Raw genomic sequence first — 22,264 nt, forward strand, 5'->3', positions numbered from 1 at the left:
GTTTTTGATCGAGATTATCACGTCCTCGAGCTTGAAATATTTTTTTGTATGCTGCGGTATTTCAGATCTGAAATGGAATGTTTGGCATCTACGAAATGTCTAGCTAGTGGTGAATGGATATCTTTTCTCCTAATTGAACTTTTATGCTTGCTCATCAATGCGCAATCGTCACTGTCTAGTAGTTTTACCAACATATTGCAAATGGCAAGGACAAAAAAACAAATAAATGACATGCGTTGAAGCACAGGTCATCACTTGTAAGACACTGTACTCTTTTTTAGTTGTATGGCTTGTAAAACGCAAACGCATTATCACAGGCGGCACAATTACGACATGGAAAAAAATCCAGTAGATTTGTCCAGTACACCTAGATCTCTCGAACATGTCAATGAGTCAGCCCTTAATAAACACTGTCCGTGTTCATTTCTGTGTATATGACATTGTCTATAACCAATATCTGTTATGTAAGCGTATTGGTATGAAACCAATCGCAATTAATGCGATCCGTGTTTTCAGTCAGTTTGATAGTTTTAATCAATCATCGAAAAAGCAGCAGTGCTTTGCAACTGTAGTTCATCTTTCTTACGTTTTAGGAAGATACCCACTCAGAACGTGTCCGCTTCCTCCAGCCCCCTAAGGAACACTGGAGCGGTCATCAATAACAGCGAGCAGTTGGTCAAAACCAACACTCGCTGTCTTCTTCACGCTCAAAAACGAACACTCTCACTCTTCCTCGTGGGTAGCGAGCCCAAACACTATCAAAACGCATTTCGCTAGCAAATCACTATAAAAATGATCCCTGAAAGTATTGTTTTATGGGCAAGTGGCCGACCGTCTCCCTCCAACTCTGAGTGGCACCGGTAGCTGTGCCGGTGACAAATAAACAGGAGCACTTTCATATAATGCAATTGCTGTAGCACAGTGAGTTGTTACAATAACATTTCAAACTCATTCCAGACTGCAGGCGGTTAAAAGCTTAATTGGGTTCAATTTTTTGGTATGATTTAAAAAGTACGAGCCAGTTGCCTCATTTGCATTGCCTGCCTTCCTCCTTTGCACTGTGACGTCTATCAAATGTGTGCTTAAAATCTGATGAATACGATTCCCATTTGAACCGTAAATATTTTAATTATACGCATACAGTGTTCTGTTGGGCTCCGAGGGTGTTATCTAATAAAACAACGTAATCGGTGAGCGCGTTCGGCTTAACCAAAACGTTGCTGTTTCAAGCCCACGCAGGGACGAGGCATTCTTTTTGTCAATCGCCTTTCTGTCAAGCCAGTAAACCTGTATATAATAAGAAACATTCAACAGCTCGGAAACACCATAATAGAATCCAATGCCTTTACAAATGTGTTTTGAAACTGTTCATTTTTCACCCAAATGCGGTTCTCAAAAATTGTTTTGCCTACATTTTTCTATTGCTATTATTATTTTTTCCAGAGTAAGACGAAAAAGCAAACATCCATGAAATAGGTAAACACTGCTACAGCGCTTGAACTGTCTCAACAAACGTTCAGCTCTAAAACGTGTACATTGAAAGTCTATTAACATCTTTAACACAATCATGTGTGTTCCAATAGCGGCTATTCCACATGGTGATCAATAAAGTGAATGGTGGCTTTGTTCACATATTAGCAAGACGTTTTCAGGATTCACGCATATTCTGAACAAGCACACTAGAATATGGTAATGAAAGGACAGGAAAATAACAGGTTTATTGGCTCTGGTCTTGTATCGTCACCCTGACTACTGTCAGGTAAGGAAGTGGCATTAATCAAAACGTAATTATGTAAGGTTACCAATGCGCAAATACGAAGCATATTAAAACTTCTTCACAATCTTAAATCTTCCCACATGCATTTCAAACACTTACTGATAAGTACGGCCCTTTCCCAATGTAACTGCTTTGTTTGAACACCAAAGATGGCTTGGATATTTATGAAACCACGATACTATTGTTCCCACTTTCTTTAGAACTACCAAATGTGCGCTTCCCATGTCAGCCCTAGTGGCCTAATGGCTAAGGCCACTGGCCTCCTAAGCCAGGGATAGTGGGTTCGAGTCCCATCTGGGGTGGGGTTTTGTTATAAAATCGAACATAATTGTGTTATGTTTTATTGGCATGTGATATTTTGTAGATCTTGTTATCTGTTAAGTCCGCTCACGCTAGCCACAACGTGCTTGAGTGCTGTGGCAGCAGCCATGAAGCAAGTCAGTTTTTCAGTTGAAATAAAGATCTACTTTGTTTTTTGTGTATGGGTGGTTTTTCAGTTGAAATAAAGATCTACTTTGTTTTTTGTGTATGGGTGGTTTGAAAAGATCACTTAAATTGTTACGTATTTTGAAATAAAGATGTATTCATTATTATGAACGTTGACAGAAAGGATATTGTATTTACATTTCCCACGTGTGCTTGCCTTGTATAAATCGATGGAGTTTCAACAAAGGCATTTGACTTCGGTTCATGTTAGCCTATACTGCCATCTGCAGCATTACCGCGGGTGTCGTTTACTTCTTTTGACAATAATATGGATCATTTCACAGTCCAATGTAAGAACATGTAGTCGTGGCCGAGTGGTTAAGGCGATGGACTAGAAATCCATTGGGGTTTCCCCGCGCAGGTTCGAATCCTGCAGACTACGTAAGCTTTCTTTTTAATTGTATGTGTTCATTCCTAATACATGTTTAAAGATGAGGAATCTGAAATATTACTGGTTCTACTTCATATCGCACCGGTTCATTTTGTTAAAGAATGTTCATTTTGGCACCATTCCAAATGCTGTGGTTTCTTTAAAGAAGAAAAGTCATGGCCCGTACGGGGATCGAACCCGCGACCTTGGCGTTATTAGCACCACGCTCTAACCAACTGAGCTAACCGGCCACACACATGGAGCGCGTTAATAAAACCCGAGAAAAACAAGGCCTGCGGACATTATGATTACCAAGATGTTATGTTAAACTCAACAATAACACATTCAAAGTATTGGAAAGGCATAATTAGAGGTCTCATCTTTATGAGGCAGTTTAGCAGTGTGAAGAAAGTGGTGAGGTGCGGGCTTGCGGTGAATTTCTCTCATTTAAAAAGCTGTGATTTGAATACTAAAAAGAAAAACATGTAAAATTACCAAGCATTCGGTGGACATTTTAGAAATAAATTAACAAGAACAGTTGTCAGAAGTGGGGTTCGAGCCCACGCCTCCATGGAGACTGCGACCTGACCACAGCACCTTAGACCGCTTGGCCATCCTGACTTACACCGACGACTTTGCACAACGCTGCAGCACACTGCTGAACCTCCCATGTCTGACGCTGCAGTAAATCACCTGGCGTGTGCGTGTACTTGTTCTTTTTCTGTTTATATTAAGGAGGGCGACAGGTTTTGTCGCATTCTGTATGGAATCACAAGGACACTCCTCTTACTGAAAGAAAATATACTGCAAACAGAGCGATCGCTTCACGGTTTGAATCAAAATCAGAACAGTCTGTTAGCAAATGAACTTCATCAAAAAACCACAAAGGCATTACATAAATGTTACAGATATATTTCGTAGACAGAACAGTTGTAACATATTTGAGTACATTTCTAAACAATCTGCTAATAACAGACATAATCTCAAAGCGCTATAATTTATTTTCAGATCTTATGAAAGACAAGTATGGTTGCGCATTATATCACAGAAAACAGGATAACCCTAGCGCTTCATTTAATCCCTCGGGTTTTACCATATGGAGATAGAAGATCCATTTGGATTCACAGTGTAATAGTTTTTGATCGAGATTATCACGTCCTCGAGCTTGAAATATTTTTTTGTATGCTGCGGTATTTCAGATCTGAAATGGAATGTTTGGCATCTACGAAATGTCTAGCTAGTGGTGAATGGATATCTTTTCTCCAAATTGAACTTTTATGCTTGCTCATCAATGCGCAATCGTCACTGTCTAGTAGTTTTACCAACATATTGCAAATGGCAAGGACAAAAAAACAAATAAATGACATGCGTTGAAGCACAGGTCATCACTTGTAAGACACTGTACTCTTTTTTCGTTGTATGGCTTGTAAAACGCAAACGCATTATCACAGGCGGCACAATTACGACATGGAAAAAAATCCAGTAGATTTGTCCAGTACACCTAGATCTCTCGAACATGTCAATGAGTCAGCCCTTAATAAACACTGTCCGTGTTCATTTCTGTGTATATGACATTGTCTATAACCAATATCTGTTATGTAAGCGTATTGGTATAAAACCAATCGCAATTAATGCGATCCGTGTTTTCAGTCAGTTTGATAGTTTTAATCAATCATCGAAAAAGCAGCAGTGCTTTGCAAGTGTAGTTCATCTTTCTTACGTTTTGGTAAGATACCCACTCAGAACGTGTCCGCTTCCTCCAGCCCCCTAAGGAACACTGGAGCGGTCATCAATAACAGCGAGCAGTTGGTCAAAAACAACACTTGCTGTCTTCTTCACGCTCAAAAACGAACACTCTCACTCTTCCTCGTGGGTAGCGAGCCCAAACACTTTCAAAACGCATTTCGCTAGCAAATCACTATAGAAATGATCCCTGAAAGTATTGTTTTATGGGCAAGTGGCCGACCGTCTCCCTCCAACTCTGAATGGCACCGGTAGCTGTGCCGGTGACAAATAAACAGGAGCACTTTCATATAATGCAATTGCTGTAGCCCAGTGAGTTGTTACAATAACATTTCAAACTCATTCCAGACTGCAGGCGGTTAAAAGCTTAATTGGGTTCAATTTTTTGGTATGATTTAAAAAGTACGAGCCAGTTGCCTCATTTGCATTGCCTGCCTTCCTTCTTTGCACTGTGACGTCTATCAAATGTGTGCTTAAAATCTGATGAATACGATTCCCATTTGAACCGTAAATATTTTAATTATACGCATACAGTGTTCTGTTGGGCTCCGAGGGTGTTATCTAATAAAACAACGTAATCGGTGAGCGCGTTCGGCTTAACCAAAACATTGCTGTTTCAAGCCCACGCAGGGACGAGGCATTCCTTTTGTCAATCGCCTTTCTGTCAAGCCAGTAAACCTGTATATAATAAGAAACATTCAACAGCTCGGAAACACCATAATAGAATCCAATGCCTTTACAAATGTGTTTTGAAACTGTTAATTTTTCACCCAAATGCGGTTCTCAAAAATTGTTTTGCCTACATTTTTCTATTGCTATTATTATTTTTTCCAGAGTAAGACGAAAAAGCAAACATCCATGAAATTTTTAAACACTGCTACAGCGCTTGAACTGTCTCAACAAACGTTCAGCTCTAAAACGTGTACATTGAAAGTCTATTAACATCTTTAACACAATCATGTGTGTTCCAATAGCGGCTATTCCACATGGTGATCAATAAAGTGAATGCTGGCTTTGTTCACATATTAGCAAGACGTTTTCAGGATTCACGCATATTCTGAACAAGCACACTAGAATATGGTAATGAAAGGACAGGAAAATAACAGGTTTATTGGCTCTGGTCTTGTATCGTCACCCTGACTACTGTCAGGTAAGGAAGTGGCATTAATCAAAACGGAATTATGTAAGGTTACCAATGCGCAAATACGAAGCATATTAAAACTTCTTCACAATCTTAAATCTTCCCACATGCATTTCAAACACTTACTGATAAGTACGGCCCTTTCCCAATGTAACTGCTTTTTTGACCACCAAAGATGGCTTGGATATTTATGAAACCACGATACTATTGTTCCCACTTTCTTTAGAACTACCAAATGTGCGCTTCCCATGTCAGCCCTAGTGGCCTAATGGCTAAGGCCACTGGCCTCCTAAGCCAGGTATAGTGGGTTCGAGTCCCATCTGGGGTGGGGTTTTGTTATAAAATCGAAAATAATTGTGTTATGTTTTATTGGCATGTGATATTTTGTAGATCTTGTTATCTGTTAAGTCCGCTCACGCTAGCCACAACGTGCTTGAGTGCTGTGGCAGCAGCCATGAAGCAAGTCAGTTTTTCAGTTGAAATAAAGATCTACTTTGTTTTTTGTGTATGGGTGGTTTGAAAAGATCACTTAAATTGTTACGTATTTTGAAATAAAGATGTATTCATTATTATGAACGTTGACAGAAAGGATATTGTATTTACATTTCCCACGTGTGCTTGCCTTGTATAAATCGATGGAGTTTCAACAAAGGCATTTGACTTCGGTTCATGTTAGCCTATACTGCCATCTGCAGCATTACCGCGGGTGTCGTTTACTTCTTTTGACAATAATATGGATCATTTCACAGTCCAATGTAAGAACATGTAGTCGTGGCCGAGTGGTTAAGGCGATGGACTAGAAATCCATTGGGGTTTCCCCGCGCAGGTTCGAATCCTGCCCACTACGTAAGCTTTCTTTTTAATTGTATGTGTTCATTCCTAATACATGTTTAAAGATGAGGAATCTGAAATATTACTGGTTCTACTTCATATCGCACCGGTTCATTTTGTTAAAGAATGTTCATTTTGGCACCATTCCAAATGCTGTGGTTTCTTTAAAGAAGAAAAGTCATGGCCCGTACGGGGATCGAACCCGCGACCTTGGCGTTATTAGCACCACGCTCTAACCAACTGAGCTAACCGGCCACACACATGGAGCACGTTAATAAAACCCGAGAAAAACAAGGCCTGCGGACATTATGATTACCAAGATGTTATGTTAAACTCAACAATAACACATTCAAAGTATTGGAAAGGCATAATTAGAGGTCTCATCTTTATGAGGCAGTTTAGCAGTGTGAAGAAAGTGGCGAGGTGCGGGCTTGCGGTGACTTTCTCTCATTTAAAAAGCTGTGTTTTGAATACTAAAAAGAAAAACATGTAAAACTACCAAGATTTCGGTGGACGTTTTAGAAATAAATTAACAAGAACAGTTGTCAGAAGTGGGGTTCGAACCCACGCCTCCATGGAGACTGCGACCTGACCACAGCGCCTTAGACCGCTCGGCCATCCTGACTTACACCGACAACTTTGCACAACGCTGCAGCACACTGCTGAACCTCCCATGTCTGACGCTGCAGTAAATCACCTGGCGTGTGCGTGTACTTGTTCTTTTTCTGTTTATATTAAGGAGGGCGACAGGTTTTGTCGCATTCTGTATGGAATCACAAGGACACTCCTCTTACTGAAAGAAAATATACTGCAAACAGAGCGATCGCTTCACGGTTTGAATCAAAATCAGAACAGTCTGTTAGCAAATGAACTTCATCAAAAAACCACAAAGGCATTACATAAATGTTACAGATATATTTCGTAGACAGAACAGTTGTAACATATTTGAGTACATTTCTAAACAATCCGCCAGTAACAGACATTATCTCAAAGCGCTATCATTTCTTTTCAGCTCTTATGAAAGACAAGTATGCTTGCGCATTATATCACAGAAAACATGACAATCCTAGCTCTTCATTTAATCCCTCGGGTTCTACCGTATGGAGATAGAAGATCTATTTGGATTCACATTGTAATAGTTTTTGATCGAGATTATCACCTCCTCGAGCTTGAAATATTTTTTGTATGCCACGGTCTTTAAGATCTGAAACGGAATGTTTGACATCTACAAAATGTCTAGCTAGTGGTGAATGGATATCTTTTCTCCTAATTGAACTTTTATGCTCGCTCATTAATGCGCAATCGTAAGTGTCTAGTAGTTTTACCAACATATTGCAAATGGCAAGGACAACAAATCAAATAAATGACATGCGTTGAAGCACAGGTCATCACTTGTAAGACACTGTACTCTTTTTTCATTGTATGGCTTGTAAAACGCAAACGCATTATCACAGGCGCCACAATTACGACATGGAAATCCAGTAGATTTGTCCAGTACACCTAGATCTCTCGAACATGTAAATGAGTCAGCCCTTAATAAACACTGTCCGTGTTCATTTCTGTGTATATGACATTGTCTATAACCAATATCTGTTATGTAAGCGTATTGGTATGAAACCAATCGCAATTAATGCGATCCATGTTTTCAGTCAGTTTGATAGTTTTAGTCAATCATCGAAAAAGCAGCAGTACTTTGCAACTGTAGTTCGTCTTTTGTACCTTTTGGTAAGATACCAACTCAGAACTTGTCCACTTCCTCCAGCCCCCTAAGGAACACTGGAGTGGTCATCAATAACAGCGAGCAGTTAGCCAAAAACAACACTCGCTGTCTCCTTCACGCTCAAAAACGAACTCTCACTCTTCCTCGTGGATAGTGAATCCAAACACTTTAGAAATGCATTTCGCGGGGCTCCCGGGTGGCGCATCCAGTAAAAGCACTCCCTAGAGTGCAGGATGCGCTCTATAGCCTGGACGTCGCCGGTTCGAGTCCAGGCTATTCCAGAGCCGACCGTGGACGGTAGCTCCCAGGAGGCGGCGCTCAATTGGCCGAGCGTCGCCCGGGAGGGTTAGGTCGGCCAGGGTGTCCTCGGCTCACCACACCGCAGCGACCCCTGTAGTCTGGCCGGGCTCCTGCAGGCTTCCCTGTAAGCTGCCCAGAGCTGTGTTGTCCTCCGACGCTGTAGCTCTGAGGCGGCTGCACGGTGAGTTCGTAGTGTGTAAAGAAGCGGGCTGCTGACAGCACACTCTTCGGAGGACAGCGTGTGTTCATCTTCGCCCCTCCCAAGTCAGCGCAGGGGTGGTAGCAGTGAGCTGAGCCTAAAAAATAATTGGGTCAGCCCTTGTTGGAGAAAATAATAAAAAAAAAACTAATTGGCAACGACTAAATTATTAAAAAAGAGAAAAAAAAGAAATGCATTTCGCTAGCTTTATATAAAAGTTTATTAGAAAAATCCATTACATAATCACATCACCAAAACATACATTGTACAAAAATAAATCTGTCATTGAATTAATTTTCCATTTTTTCATTGCATTGTTTCTTCCCAAGTTCTTAATATCCATCCATATATAATCTTTCACTCTACCAAAAACAATTTTACAAAAATCAATTTCTGTTGCTTGATTTTTTTGTTTTATTATACAGATTCATGTTTCTCAACAACCACAAAGCTTCTTTGGCACTGTTGATGATCAGCCATGCCTTCTTCCACTTATCTGTTTTTAAACCTCCTCTTGGCCCATACATAATCACATTCCATGTCAATTCATTTGTTTTTTCAGAAGCACTTTTACCCTCCCCAACATCCTTTAGTAAACTTACAGTTACAAAAGACATGTTCCACCGATTCAGTTTCATTACAATCAGATCTGACACATGTATCTGTCATTGCCATTTGTCTTTTGTACATAAGCTGCCGACAAGGTAAGCGTGCATGTACAGATAGCCAAGCTATATCCTTCTGAGTATTAGATAAGCCAGGATATCCTACATTTCTCCACACAACTGTTGACACGTCTGCACACTGAAAATTAACTTTGATTAATTTATCATTTGCCAGTTTCTTTTTCTGCAAATCTTTAAGTTTCCACTTTGCTTTTGGCCAGTCCATCAGATCATATTCTAAAATAAACCTTGAAGCCTTCTTGTATACAAAAGGCATCGTCCAACTATAGGCCACTGTCAAATTTATATAAATTAATCCCATCCTTCTTAAAAATTGTCCAAAAAAAACCTGGCAAAGAAACTACATTTCTTATTCATCTGAAGAATTGTGTTAATTAGAAAACAGACAAAATTTGCATACAAATAAAAAATGACATTAGGAAAACCTTTCCCTCCATTTTTCTTTTCCAACATTACAGTTTCCCTTTTCACCTTTTCCATTCTCCCTCCCCAAAAGAAAATAAACAGCTCCCTATTAATCGATTTGCAAGATGCTCTGTCCGGAGGAAAAACCTTTGCTACATATAAGAGCATTGACATAACACCACTTTAATTATTAAAATTTTACCTTCCATTGACAACTTTCTGGAATTCCAGAAAGTGATTTTCTTTCTCACTTTACCCATCACCTCCACCCAATTCCTTACCCCACTCACATTTTTATCAAAAAGCATGCCTAAAACTTTAATGTAATCATTCTTCAATTTTAACATTTTCTTAATTTCATCTCTCTCCACCCACTCCCCCATACAAAAAAAGCCTCACTTTTCTCCATATTGATTTTTGAACCAGAAGCTTTCCCATACAAAACCATAATTTTCAAAGCTTCCTGAATAGAGTAGAAGTCTTTACACATCAACATCACATCATCCATGTATGCTAAGGCTTTAACCTCCTGATGATCAGAGCCAGGAATTACCACCCCCTCAATCTGTGTATTCTTTCTAATTCGTAAAAGTGCAGGTTCTAAACAATAAATATATAACAGGGGTGACAAAGGGCACCCTTGTCTCACCCCTGACTTCACCTCAAAACCAGCAGACATAAATCCATTAACAATAACTTTACTACTGATGCCTCTGTACAGCATCTTCACCCATCTAATAAATCTTTGATCCAAACCCATGTACTCCTAAACTTTAAACATAAAACTATGATCAACCCGATCATAGGCCTTTTCTTGGTCAAGATTAATTAAACATAAAGGCAAATCTCTCTCCTTTGCATAGATACATGCATCTCTAATCAATACTAAATTCTCAGCAATAGCTCTTCCTGGAACACCACATACTTGGTCAGGATCAATTAATTTTGCCGTTATATTTTGAAACCTAAACATTATTATCTTGGACAACATCTTATAGTCACAATTGAGGAGACTAATAGGCCTCCAGTTTTTCAGCTCTTCTTTTCCCCCTTTATTTTTAAATAGGAGAGTTATCAGCCCTTCCCTCATAGAATCGCTCATTAGTCCACTGCTCAAACATTCACTGAAAACTTCTAATAAATCTTCTTTAATCAATTCCCAAAAGGTGCAATAAAATTCTATGGGCAACCCATCTGATCCAGGAGTCTTACCTGTTTTAAAAGAAAAACATGCTTCTTTAATCTCATCCAAATTTATATCCCTCAACAAATCATTATTCTCTTCTAATGTTACCTTGGTTTCCAGACTTTTAAGAAACACATCGTGTATTACAGGATCTGTTTCTCTCTTTTCATAAAGAGATTCATAAAACCCCTCTGCAATTTTTTTCTTTTCCTTTCAGAACTCCCCCATTCTCAGTTTTCAAGCCCTGTAGACAACTCTTCTTCCTAAACATTACTTTAAAGAAAAAAACTACTACAAGTCTCGTTTCCTTCCATGTACTTGACTCTAGCCCTAAACATAACCTTTTTTCCATTTTTAAAAACATCTTGTACAGTTTCTCCTTAATATCTCTTATTTCCTCCTGGAAATCAAACCCCTGACTCTGCAACCCAAACAAGTTTTGTAATCTTTTTTGTAACTTAACATATTTATTTTTCCTTTCCTCTGCCCTCCTCCTTCCTAGTGATATAAAATAGCCTTTTGTCCTACTCTTGATCATTTCCCACCATTCACACACCGAATCAAAACACACTTTCAACTCTTTCCACGCTGTATACCTTTTTAAAAGCCTTAACCAAATCCTGATTCTGTAACAATGCACAATTAAATTTCCAAGAACCTCTTCCATATTCAAAATTGTTAACCAGTTCAACAGATACCACCAAACTCTTGTGGTCTGAAAAAAAAAACAGTTTCCAATTCAAAATTTTTCACATTTAAAAACTGTGATACGAAACAAAAATCTATTCTAGGAAAGGAGGACTGTGCATTATTGAACCATGTAAAACCAGGGTCTAATGGGCAAAAGCATTTTGCTGCATTCTTCAAGTGAGCATCTTTCACTAATATTTTTAACAATTTTCCTGATTCATCTAAATTCCGTTTCCTTTTATCGGCAGGTAACAATCCACAATTAAAATCTCCCGCCACTATTGAAGTTTTGTTGCTCACTAAAAGCAATCTTAAGTGTTCAAAAATATGTTCCCTCTCTGCACACGTTTGAGCCCCATAAATATAAACTAAACAAATTTCTGTTTCATGATACTTTATATCAACTGCTAACAAACGCCCTGGAATTATATCAGAAACAGATTTAACTTCAATATGAGAGTTTTTAAACAGAATCCCCAACCCTGCAGCCTTTTCTACATTTGATCCTGCCCACACAGATATCCCAACATTCCATTCCTTTTTTAAAATTGCATAATCATTTGACAAGGAAATACTGCACTCTTGTAAAAATATAATATCGGCACCAACAGATTTAAGGTAACCAAAAACTCTCTTTCTCTTATCAGCCCCTTTAATACCTCTAACATTTACAGAACATAAATTCAATATCATCATTGTATAAACAAAAATGACAGAAAAAAATACAAACTTAATCATTTGTTTGTCCCTTTTTTCCCCTTTCTTTTTCTCTCCCACGATATGCCACTGATAGTCTCCTCTTGTGTTCTCAATATTGTCCTTGTCTTTGATTGTATTGTTATCAGCTCCTTTATCTTTGTCTTTGTTTGTGGCAGCCATCTTGTCTTTGTCTTTGTTAGTGGCAGCCATCTTGTCTTTGTTTTTGCCCGTGGCAGCCACCTTTCCATTGTTATCTGACTCACCCTCTGCTACAACTGCTGGTTTAAAAAATACAGACAGAGCAGAGAAAGTCTGCACATCTCCCTCCTCCAGATATGTAGAGCCCTGGAAATCAGTTCTTTCAATTTCCAGCCCCTGAGTTGGAGTGTCTGGACTACTAATCACAGCCAGGCACTTTTCTTGCTTCCCAATATGTGCAAGTAAATGCTCTCTTTCCTGCTCGTGCACAACATCAGGGGCAATATTAACTCACCGACTTTCTTTTTTGTTTTAGCCACAGCCTGTTCTTCAGGCTTCCATTTACCGGTCTACTGTATAATCTCCATTTAATTATCAGGATGTAACTTAAAAAAGAGGATGATGAGTAGGTAGATTCAAGAAAATGCACAAAGTCCTTTTCTTCACTCAGTTGTTAGGTTTATTGAAATATGCAGGGAGTCTGGTCCCAGGTACAGGACAAACAGAATACTCTTACAATTGTTGCATGACATTAAATACCCTTCTGCATAGGTGTCTCTCTCCTCCTCTTTCTCTGACACTTAACCAATAGAAAAGGTACAACTCATTATCCTATTACCATATATTTCATTCAGTGTGAGTGTGTGTGTGTGTGTGTGTGTGTGTGTGTGTGTGTGTGTGTGTGTGTGTGTGTGTGTGTGTGTGTGTGTGTGTGTGTGATCTAGTGTGAAGATCTCTGAACTCAGTGCAGTCTTCAGACCCTGGTGCCACAAAGGTCCATACATCTGGTTTTTGTCATCTTCCTTGTTCCTATCTCTCCGATTTGCCTAAGACCCTTTGATCCCAGTGGCACTATCTCTTTGGATCTCTCTGAAGTCTTAGAGCCTGGCTCCTTCGGTCCCCTTGAAAACTAGCTTTATGACCCCGTCATAAACCAGCTGTATTTTCTAAGCAAAAACCTGTTTAACTAGTTTTATACCCCAGTGGACTCCCGAAGGGCAAACTTCTTTCATGTCAGGGCTGGAGATCAAAGGACTTGTTTGTACAGCCGTGTGCTGCTGGCCAGCCATTTGCTTTGACACAAAATAATCTTAACTTCTCTACCATATTGCAGCCTTCATCTATCACAGCAGTGCTTGCATTTTTGGAACTAACAGTTTTTTCTATCCAATGTTAAATCACTTTTCAGAAAAATAACATGAATACAGCCGTCATTCCTCATGCGTAGCAAACTGCTATTCAATACTTGTTCCATGTTTTCCAACAATCAGCATTATCCTACTCTGCAGAGACATCAGGCTCATTTTCCGAAAACTCTGAGCTATACAGGTCCTCTTTAAGACTCCCGTTTTCATCCCGCTGTTCCTCTGTTCTCTCTTTGCTGGCTTCTTCCTCCCTTTCAACATCCTGCTGTTGTGTTACACTCTGTCCTTTAACTATATTGGTGTACAAATCTGGGCAAATTTTGAAAACATGGCCCTCTTCCCCACACAGATTGCATTGTTTCTCCTCATGGCAGAGAGCAGTTACATGCGGCACTCCACAGTTCTTGCATTTAGTTACAGAATAACTCACAGCCAGGTGTCACAGTTGTCCACAGTTACGACACAGCTTCGGCATCCCATTGTATACAACAAACCCACGAGCTGCCCCCAAAGTCACATTACTGGGAAGGTGACGCACCCCGCCAATTTTGCCGCAAAATGTAAAACGAATTACATTGTGCCTCCGCACATCTGGTTGCATCGGCATCCACACAGCTCCTGAAGAAAGCCCCTCCAAGTCCCGGCAGAAGACTTCCTTCGAAGCAGGAATGCTTTACACACTCTCTAGATATTTTATCAATTCTAATGATCCCTGAAAGTACTGTTTTATGTGCAAGTGGCCGACTGTCTCCCTCCAACTCTGAGTGGCACCGGTTTCAACAAAGGCATTTGACTTCGGTTCATGTGTTAGCCTATACTGCCATCTACAGCATTACCGAGGGTGTGGTTTACTTTTGACAATAATATGGATAATTTCACAGAAAAATGTAAGAACATGTAAGAACATGTAGTCGTGGTCGAGTGGTTAAGGTGATGGACTAGAAATCCATTGGGGTTCCCCTTCGCAGGTTCGAATCCTGCAGACTACGTAAGCTTTCTTTTTAATTGTATGTGTTCACATGTTTAAAGCTCAGGAAGCCTGAAATATTACTGGTTGTACTTCATATCGCACCGGTTCATTTTGTTAAAGTATGTTCATTTTGGCACCATTACAAATGCTGTTGTTTCATTAAAGAAGAAAAGTCATAGCCCGTACGGGGATCGAACCCACGACCTTGGCGTTATTAGCACCATGCTCTAACCAACTGAGCTAACCAGCCACATACGAAGTTTGTTATTAAAACCCGAGAAAAACAAGTCCTGCAGACATTTTGATTCTACCAAGATATGTTAAACTGAACAATAACACATTCAAATTATTGGAAAGGCATAATTAGAGGCCTCATCTTTCTGAGGCAGTTTAACAGTGTGAAGAAAGTGGCGAGGTGCGGGCTTGCGTTGACTTTCTCATTTAAAAAACCGTGATTTGAATACTAACAAGAAAAACAAGTAAAATTACCAAACATTCGGTGGACGTTTTTAGAAATAAACAAACAAGAAGAGTTGTCAGAAGTGGGATTCGAACCCATGCCTCCATGGAGACTGCGACCTAAACGCAGCGCCTTAGACCGCTCGGCCATCCTGACTTACACCGACAACTTTCCACAACACTGCAGCACAATGCTGAACTTCCAATGTCTGACGCTGCAGTAAATCGCCTGGCGTGTGCGTGTACTTCTTCTTTTTCTGTTTATATTAAGGAGGACGACTTGTTTTGTCGCATTCTGTATGGGATCACAAGGACACTCCTCTTACAGAAAGAAAATATACGGCAAACAGAGCGATCGCTTCACGGTTAGAAACAAAATCAGACCAGTCTGTTAGCAAATGACCTTCATTAAAAAACCACAAAGGCATTACATAAATGTTACAGAAATATTTCGTAGACAGAACAGTTGTAACATATTTGAGTACATTTCTAAACAATCTGCTAATAACAGACATAATCTCAAAGCGCTATAATTTATTTTCAGCTCTTATGAAAGACAAATATGGTTGCGCATTATATCACAGAAAACAGGATAATCCTAACGCTTCATTTAATCCCTCGGGTTGTACCGTATGGAGATAGAAGATCCATTTGGATTCACATTGTAATAGTTTTTGATCGAGATTATCACCTCCTCGAGCTTGAAATACTTTTTTGTATGCCAAGGTATTTCAGATCTGAAATGGAATGTTTGGCATCTACAGAATGTCTAGCTAGTGTTGAATGGATATCTTTTCTCCTAATTGAACTTTTATGCTTGCTCAATGCGCAATCGTAACTGTCTAGTAGTTTTACCAACATATTGCAAATGGCAAGGACAAAAAATCAAATAAATGACATGCGTTGAAGCACAGGTCATCACTTGTAAGACACTGTACTCTTTTTTCGTTGTATGGCTGTAAAACGCAAACGCATTATCACAGGCGGCACAATTACGACATGGAAAAAAAAATCCAGTAGATTTGTCCAGTACACCTAGATCTCTCGAACATGTAAATGAGTCAACCCTTAATAAACTCTGTCCGTGTTCATTTCTGTGTATATAACATTGTCTATAACCAATATCTGTTATGTAAGCGTATTGGTATGAAACCAATCGCAATTAATGTGATCCGTGTTTTCAGTCAGTTTGATAGTTTTAATCAATCATCGAAAAAGCAGCAGTGCTTTGCAACTGTAGTTCATCTTTCTTACGTTTTGGTAAGATACCCACTCAGAACGTATCCGCTTCCTCCAGCCCCCTAAGGAACACTGGAGCGGTCATCAATAACAGCGAACAGTTGGTCAAAAACAACACTCGCTGTCTTCTTCACGCTCAAAAACGAACACTCTCACTCTTCCTCGTGGATAGCGAGTCCAAACACTTTAGAAATGCATTTCGCTAGCAATTCTTTTTTATTTATTAACAACTTTTTGCCATTACAATTTCACCATACAAAAAAACTAAATTTTATAACACATACCAATACTCATCTACCCATGCATACACAGAAATAAAACTCAGTCATCCAACACATCCATCAGACCTTTCCATTTTTCCCTACATTTTCCCTCCCCCATTTATACTTTTCCATTCTCATTACTTCTTTCACCTTCCATTCAAAACAATAATAGGCCTCTAATACAGTGGTTTTGTCTTTTTCTTTTTTCAGTGCTATGTTTCTTTTTTCCCATAAAGCCATTTTTCCCAAACTTATAAGAGTCCAAACAGGTATGTAATGTTCCTTAGGGAGTTTGAACACCCCCTCTCCAAACATAACACAATCCCCATCTAAAATCCAATTCCCCTCAAATATTTTCATCAAAACTGCGCATTTCGTCCAGATTTGCTTTGCAAAATAGCACTCCCAGAATACATGTTTAATAGTTTCATAATCATTACATTTACCTCTTGGACACTTTGCCGTGGATGCACATCCGTGTCTATGTAATATCTCCCTTACAGGAAGCCTATTTAATGCTCCCAACCTGAGATTGCCACCGCTAACCTTCGACCAGATATTGTCTTGTGGTCTGGATCAGCACGCCTTGTTCACCTGGTAGAGTTAACAGTGCCATGGGAGGATGCTGTAGATGAGGCGTATGAGAGGAAGAAACTGCGGTATGCTCAACTAGCCACTGAAGCGGAACAGCGAGGATGGAGAGTTCGGGTTTACCCAGTGGAAGTGGGTTGTCGAGGATTTGTGGCACACTCTACAACCCGGTTTCTCAGAGACGTCGGATTCAGTGGCCAAGAGTTGCCACGTCGCACAGTGAAGAACTTATCTGAAGCAGCAGAGGAGAGCAGCAACTGGCTGTGGTTGAGACGGAAAGATTCTGGCTGGGGATCTCAAGCACAATAGAAAGAAAGAAACGCTGATGTACAGGTAAGTAAGCTGGGCTGAGTTGAGTGGGGGACGGAGGGGGGTGATGCTGGGACGCCAGAATCACCATCGAGCCCTCTTGAGGTGTCGTGGGCTAGTCAACGAAACAATGAGGATGGAAGGTGCCCACTTGAAAACCCCAGAGATGTACCCTACTTAGCTCAATCCATACGGTTGTCATGCTGATGCGCTGGGGAGGCCGCACTGTGGTTGATCCCCGGAGCCAGCATCGCAGCCGTTGTGTGTGCTGATGCGCCAGGGAGGCAAAATAAGCTGATCCCTGGAGCCAGCATTACAATTCAGTCATTAACACCAGACAGAAGGATATCTACATCATCATATGGAAGGAAACGTAAATGGATGGAGAAACATATGGCTCACATTAGTTTACTGTAAAGCTACGTTTTAGTTGGTGCTTATCTTGGCGAGAGCCGAGTTCAAATCAGCATGAAGTTTTAACATCTACTCTCGTGTAATGGAAATCATGCAAACGATTCAATAAAAATAACATACAACAGCAGCGACATAGGACATCCCTGCCTCACTCCTCCTTCCTGTTCTATTTTTCCACTTAAAAACCCGTTAATTTTCACCCTAGTGAAAGCCTCCTTATACATAGTTTTTATCCACCCCATAAAGGTTTGGCCAAAATTCATTCTTTCCATTACTTCAAACAAAAAATCATGACTACCCCTATCAAAGGCTTTCTCCTGATCAATATTCATCAAACATGATGGTACTTCCCTTCCATTTACCCATTCAATTACATCCCTAATTAATTTTAAATTCAAACCACTGTGTCTGCCCACCACTCCACATGTTTGATCCTCATTTATCAATCTAGGCATTACCTTTTTTAATCTGTTTGCCATTACTTTACCTAGAATTTTATTTTCCACACATAACAAAGTAACCGACCTCCAATTTTTTAATAAATCTTTATCCCCTTTTTTTAAAAATTAAACTTATTTCCCCCATCCTCGATGATTCGGCCATCACTCCATCCTTAAGCATCTCACTCTACACTTTAATCAAATCTCCCCCCCAAATTTCCCAAAAGCACAAATACAATTCTTTTGGAAGCCCATCACACCCAGGTGTTTTCCAATTCTTTAATGATTTTAAAGGTGCCTCCACCTCTTCCTTGTTTATCCCCCTGTCCAAATCTTCTTTTTCTCCTGACTTAACTTTTTTGTAATGTTACTTAAAAAAACATCACCCTTCTCCTTATCAATTCCTCTTTTTCCAAACAATTCCTGATAAATCCTTTGCGCATACTTCAACATCTCTCCATTCTGTTTAATTGACCCATTTTCACTGGTCAGTTCACTAATGAAAATTTTTCTCTGTTTCTCCCTCATTGTTTGAAAAAAAACCTAGAGCACTTCTCATCCTTTTCATTTTCCTCTACCCTTGCCAGAAAAGTAAATTCCTTAACCTTTTTTTCTAATTTACATCTAATCTCCTTTTTCACCTGTTCATATACTTTAACATTCACCTCCCTCCCCTCATTAAGTTCAGAATTCATATTTTCCAGTTTATTTTGCAACTGCTTCATCTCATATCTCTCCTGTTTCCTCAACTGCTTGCAAAATTGTTGACAGAATTTAGCTATTCTCTTTTTGACTTCCTCCCACCATTTTACCAATTTATCAAAACTATCTTGCATCCTCCTCCAATTACCATATAAGGCTCTAAACTCTCTCTTAAATCCTCATTCTCCAAAACAGAAATGTTCATTTTCCAATACCCCGGGCCAATGTCTTGGCTTTTCACTTCAATAGAACTGAAGATAATATAATGATCTGAACACCACATGGGGATAATCTTACAATCACTAATTACACACTCTTTATTTACAAAAATATAGTCTAATCTCCTACTCACACCTCTTGAATTTCTCCAAGTAAACCCCTTGCTCTGTCTATTAAATATTCTATAACTGTCCACCAAGGCATAGTCTCCCACCACCTTTTTCAGATACTTAGCTGAAAAATCTTTTTCATTTACATTTACAACAATCAAATCATCCAGGGAGGTGTTAAAATCCCCCCAGCCAAAATAACTTTCCTATTCGTGCTCAGCAACTCAGGTAATTTTTTTAAGATTTCCAACCTAGCACTCCTACTGGTTGGTGCATACATATTAATCACCCTAAATGCTTCCCAATGTAATTTTATATCTACATACATTAATCTACTTGGTATTATTATTTGTGACTCTTCCAGGAACCAATCAAATCCCATAAAAACCATCCCCACTCCACCTGCATGCACATTACCAATGCTCCATAGCGAGGGTCCTGATTTCCATTCTTTTGAAAACCTGTTACAGTCCTCTAAGTTCTTCAAATGGCACTCCTGTAAAACACAAATCTCAAAATCCAGATTCATTAAAGAGAAAAACAAAGCCGCTCTTTTACTAGAATCCTTCATTCCTCTGGTGTTCATCGAAATTACTTTAATTGCCGATGTGTTCTGTCTGGGCCTGACACAGCGGCGACCACTGCACTCTCACTCATTACTGTGGCACTCGTGTTTCCACTGAAAGTCTTAGCGTGCTGCTGAGCTAGCTCACTGGCATGGCATATTTTTACAGCACCTTCTAAGCTAAGTTCAGTTTCTCTGAGAAGCCGTTGTCTGACTTTCATTTCATAAACACCAAAAACAATCTGATCACGAATCATTGATGATTGCAAATCCGAAAAATTACAACTTTGAGCCTTTAGCTTAAGATCAGTTAAGAAGCTATCAAATGTTTCTCCTTGTTGCTGCATTCGAGAACGGAACACATACCTCTCGTAGGTTTCGTTTTTTTGGGCGAGCAGTACTTATCGAATTTCTTGATAGCCTCATTGAGTGTGTTTCTGTCGTCCTCATTTGCAAATACAAACGTATTATACACTTCGATGGCTTGTGAACCTGCTATAGTTAGCAGCAACGCTATTTTTCTTGCGTCAGGTTTCGACTCCAATCTGATAGCCGAAATGTACAACATAAAATGCTGCTTGAAAGCTCTCCAATTACTGTCGACATTTCCCGTAAATTTCAATCCTCCAGGTAGCTTCAAAGTAACCATGACCAATGTATATAGACTACTTCTGGTACCATGTTATCACTAATGTTTTAATAATGAAATCTAATAGTTATTAATGAACAGCTAGCTTGTGCTAGTCCTTTATTGACATGCTTTTTAAGTTCTTATCAAAACTTCCTGTATCCTGGAAAACTACCTCATAACATACTCTCAAATCTAGTACTGACACCTTGTGGTCATGATATGCAACTGCCTATCATTACAAGATCTAGGTGTACTGGACAAATATACTGGATTTTTCCATGTTGTAATTGTGCAAGTGATGACCTGTGCTTCAACTCATGTCATTTATTTGATTTCTTGTCCTTGCCATTTACAGCATGTTTGTAAAACTACTAGACAGTTACGATTGCGCATTAATGAGCGAGCATAAAAGTTCAATTAGGAGAAAAGATATCCATTCACCACTAGCTAGACATTTTGTAGATGCCAAACATTCCGTTTCAGATCTTAAATACCGTGGCATACAAAAAATATTTCAAGCTCGAGGAGGTGATAATCTCGATCAAAAACTATTACAATGTGAATCCAAATGGATCTTCTATCTCCATACGGTAGAACCCGAGGGATTAAATGGAGAGCTAGGATTGTCATGTTTTCTGTGATATAATGCGCAAGCATACCTGTTTTTCATAAGAGCTGAAAATAAATGATAGCGCTTTGAGATAATGTCTGTTACTGGCAGATTGTTTTGAAATGTACTCAATTATGTTACAACTTTTTTGTCTACAAAACATATCTGTAACATTTATGTAATGCCTGTGTGATTTTTTCATGAAGTTAATTTGCTAACAGACTGTTCTGATTTGTTTCTAACCGTGAAGCGATCGCTCTGTTTGCCGTATATTTTCTTTCTGTAAGAGGAGTGTCCTTGTGATCCCATATAGAATGCGACGAAACAGGTCACCCTCCTTAATATAAACAGAAAAAGAACAAGTACACGCACACGCCAGGTGATTTACTGCAGCGTCACATTGGAGGTTCAGCAGTGTACTGCAGTGGTGTTGTGCAAAGTTGTCGGTGTAAGTTAGGTTGGCCGAGCGGTCTAAGGCGCTGCGTTCAGGTCGCAGTCTCTCTGGAGGCGTGGGTTCGAATCCCACTTCTGACAAATCTGTTTGTTAATATATTTCTTAAAATGTCCACCGAATGCTTGGTATTTTGATTTGTTTTTCTAGTTAGTATTCAAATCTCAAGGTCGTTAAATGAGAAAAAATCACCGCAAGCCCGCATCTCACCACATCCTTCACACTGTTAAACTGCCTCATTATGATGAGGCCTCTAATTATGCCTTTCCTATACTTTGAATGTGTTATTGTTGTTTAACATGAGAACATCTTGGTAGAAAAATCATAATGTCCGCAGGACTTATTTTCCTCGGGCTTTAGTAACAAGTTTCGAGTGTGTGTGGCCGGTTAGCTCAGTTGGTTAGAGCGTGGTACTAATAACGACAACGTCGCGGGATGGATCCCCGTATGGGCCATGAGTTTTTTCTTTAAAGAAACAACAGCATTTGTAATGGTGCCAAAATGACCATTCTTTGAGAAACCGAACCGAAGCGATATGAAGTTCAACCAGTAATATTTCAGACTTCCTGAGCTTTAAACATGTATTAGCAATGAACACATACAATTAAAAAGAAAGCTTACGAAGTCTGAAGGATTCGAACCTGCGCGGGGCAACACCAATGGCTTTCTAGTCCATCGCCTTAACCACTCGGCCACGACTACATGCTCGCACGGT

General features: G+C 39.6%; 12 non-coding genes across 12 annotated transcripts; 3 read left to right on the forward strand and 9 right to left on the reverse strand.

The window, feature by feature from the left end:
• Positions 1-600: 600 nt before the first annotated feature.
• LOC131702244 (small nucleolar RNA U3) lies at positions 601-815 on the reverse strand. The gene has a single exon (XR_009309398.1). It is a non-coding gene; the product is annotated as a small nucleolar RNA U3 (small nucleolar RNA).
• Positions 816-2,563: 1,748 nt separating this feature from the next.
• On the forward strand, positions 2,564-2,645 carry trnas-aga (transfer RNA serine (anticodon AGA)). The gene has a single exon. It is a non-coding gene; the product is annotated as a tRNA-Ser (tRNA).
• Positions 2,646-2,810: 165 nt separating this feature from the next.
• On the reverse strand, positions 2,811-2,884 carry trnai-aau (transfer RNA isoleucine (anticodon AAU)). The gene has a single exon. It is a non-coding gene; the product is annotated as a tRNA-Ile (tRNA).
• A 1,483-nt stretch (positions 2,885-4,367) lies between these two features.
• On the reverse strand, positions 4,368-4,582 carry LOC131702248 (small nucleolar RNA U3). Its single transcript, XR_009309402.1, has one exon. It is a non-coding gene; the product is annotated as a small nucleolar RNA U3 (small nucleolar RNA).
• Positions 4,583-6,282: 1,700 nt separating this feature from the next.
• Positions 6,283-6,364, forward strand: trnas-aga (transfer RNA serine (anticodon AGA)). Its single transcript has one exon. It is a non-coding gene; the product is annotated as a tRNA-Ser (tRNA).
• Positions 6,365-6,529: 165 nt separating this feature from the next.
• trnai-aau (transfer RNA isoleucine (anticodon AAU)) lies at positions 6,530-6,603 on the reverse strand. Its single transcript has one exon. It is a non-coding gene; the product is annotated as a tRNA-Ile (tRNA).
• A 288-nt stretch (positions 6,604-6,891) lies between these two features.
• trnal-cag (transfer RNA leucine (anticodon CAG)) lies at positions 6,892-6,973 on the reverse strand. Its single transcript has one exon. It is a non-coding gene; the product is annotated as a tRNA-Leu (tRNA).
• A 1,108-nt stretch (positions 6,974-8,081) lies between these two features.
• On the reverse strand, positions 8,082-8,292 carry LOC131702288 (small nucleolar RNA U3). Its single transcript, XR_009309435.1, has one exon. It is a non-coding gene; the product is annotated as a small nucleolar RNA U3 (small nucleolar RNA).
• A 6,191-nt stretch (positions 8,293-14,483) lies between these two features.
• trnas-aga (transfer RNA serine (anticodon AGA)) lies at positions 14,484-14,565 on the forward strand. Its single transcript has one exon. It is a non-coding gene; the product is annotated as a tRNA-Ser (tRNA).
• Positions 14,566-14,722: 157 nt separating this feature from the next.
• On the reverse strand, positions 14,723-14,796 carry trnai-aau (transfer RNA isoleucine (anticodon AAU)). Its single transcript has one exon. It is a non-coding gene; the product is annotated as a tRNA-Ile (tRNA).
• Positions 14,797-15,080: 284 nt separating this feature from the next.
• On the reverse strand, positions 15,081-15,162 carry trnal-cag (transfer RNA leucine (anticodon CAG)). The gene has a single exon. It is a non-coding gene; the product is annotated as a tRNA-Leu (tRNA).
• Positions 15,163-16,273: 1,111 nt separating this feature from the next.
• On the reverse strand, positions 16,274-16,477 carry LOC117434606 (small nucleolar RNA U3). The gene has a single exon (XR_004549081.1). It is a non-coding gene; the product is annotated as a small nucleolar RNA U3 (small nucleolar RNA).
• Between the last annotated feature and the right edge of the window lie 5,787 nt (positions 16,478-22,264).

The sequence above is a fragment of the Acipenser ruthenus genome, chromosome 29, assembly GCF_902713425.1.
Source record: "Acipenser ruthenus chromosome 29, fAciRut3.2 maternal haplotype, whole genome shotgun sequence".
Taxonomy (NCBI): domain Eukaryota; kingdom Metazoa; phylum Chordata; class Actinopteri; order Acipenseriformes; family Acipenseridae; genus Acipenser; species Acipenser ruthenus.